Source organism: Pteropus medius, unplaced genomic scaffold (genome assembly GCF_902729225.1).
Source record: "Pteropus medius unplaced genomic scaffold, Ma_sr-lr_union100, whole genome shotgun sequence".
Taxonomy (NCBI): domain Eukaryota; kingdom Metazoa; phylum Chordata; class Mammalia; order Chiroptera; family Pteropodidae; genus Pteropus; species Pteropus medius.
Window position 1 is genome coordinate 657,403 of NW_024340848.1, and position 1,888 is coordinate 659,290.

General features: G+C 37.5%; 1 pseudogene; it reads right to left on the reverse strand.

The window, feature by feature from the left end:
* Window positions 1-1,557: 1,557 nt before the first annotated feature.
* Window positions 1,558-1,676, reverse strand: LOC120582721 (uncharacterized; annotated as a pseudogene).
* Window positions 1,677-1,888: the final 212 nt, after the last annotated feature.

A 1,888-nucleotide genomic window follows, 5' to 3' on the forward strand; every position in this document is an offset into this window, starting at 1 on the left:
CCTGGCTAAAGTGAACATCAGCAAGACAAGGATGAATACTCTTGGGAACTACTAAAAGTCTTAAGATAAAGAGCATTAACGAATAAATCAATAACAAAAGGAAGTGAAGAGCAAGACATAATAATTATATCCACCACAGTAAATACAAAGACTCTTTTTGCTCCTCTTATCTAAAATTAGAGCTACTATCAATACCCACTCACCCATGATTCATTTTTAAATTACAAATCTCATCAGTTCATCAGTTTTAGGGGGAGGAGCACTATTGACCAATATGGTTGAGGAAACTGGTTTGCATTTTATTAAATGTGGGACACCATTAATATAGGCAGCCCTATGTTTAATCCTTTTGGTCCAAGTCAGTAATTTGCCTGGTTGTCTTCATGTCAATAAACTAGAAATGCTGGGGGACACTCACCTGGGCCCTAGGACCGGATGTCCCCACAGACATTTCCCCGACCAGAGCCAATGTTGTGGCTGGAACAGCCTTAGAGGTTCTTGTTATGATTTCAAGATGCACCCACCTCAGCAATAATCATCACAGAAACTTGAGAAGACAGGATTTATTAGTTTCTGGAGAATACATTGAGCACCCAGGGTCACACAGAGATGTCACAGGGAGGGAGGGAGAAAGAGAGAGGGAACGAGGATGGGAAAGAAGGAGAGAGAAAGAGAGCGAGCATGAGCACAAGCACAGACCTATATTTCTGCCTTTATTGGGATTGAGTTGTGTGGAGAAGTGCCTGAGATTTTGCAAATGTACTCTTCATTGGTGAATTTAAAACATAATTGGGTTAAAGAAGTACAAATTAGTAGTTGATGGATGGTCACAAGGATGGAGAGCACAGCATAGGGAATGCAGTTAGCATTAATGTATTGGCTAGGTGGAAGACCAGAGGAAAGAAAGAGGATCATTTTATAAACTATATAAATGTCTAACCAATGTACTGTATACTTGAAATGATTAAAATAAAATAAAAAAAAAAACAAAAAAAACAAAAAAAAACCCATAATTGGGAATTAAAGTGCTGAAAGTGAAAAGTAAGTCACTTAAATGATCAGTTATCTAGGTCAGCCAGAGCTGTTTAAAAGGGAATATTCATGGGTGGGACAGCCTGGCTCTTTACCTAGTTGTATAGCTGTCAATGCATTTATTTCAGATGAGTTGGATGTCTTTGAAATAGATGCCTGGGCAATAAAAAACTTAACGTCAGACTCTTACATTACAATGAAAGAAGCTAATTTTTAGGCACTTATACTACATTGGGCCACTGATAATTTCTAATTTCCTAAATCTTATTACTAACTTCAAACAGATTTGTAAACTACTCCATCATTACCTTTCCTTGTGCTACTATGCTATGTAGGCACTAACCATATTATCTATCTGCTAAAATACTAGAGAGAATCCTCTCTGATCTTTCATAACTCTGCAGTCACCATTTAATTAAGCAAATGTGACCATATCACATTTTTTTTTAGGCGAGGCAACCCTTGGTTGACCTCACAAATTTCAAGGACCTTGTCAGCTTACAATCCCTTATTTTTTATTGTTTATGCCTACAGCACCTGGTCTTCCTAGGTGGTCTCTCATCTAAGTACTAACCAGGCCTACCCCCACTTAGCTTCCAAGATCAGATGGGATCGTGCTTGTTCAGGATGACATGGCCATAGATGCAATCATATCACATTTGCATACAATTCAGAACTTTGTTCCTAACATAAAAAGCTCTTCATCCTCTGATCTTCATTTTCTTCTTCAACTTTATTTCTCACTTCTCCTGATGAAAATGATAATTGTTTAGAACTATTAGCATTTTCTTCAATAAGTTTCCTCAAACTTTCTCACATACATAGCTCATTTTTTCTCATCTGCCTGAAATTCCAT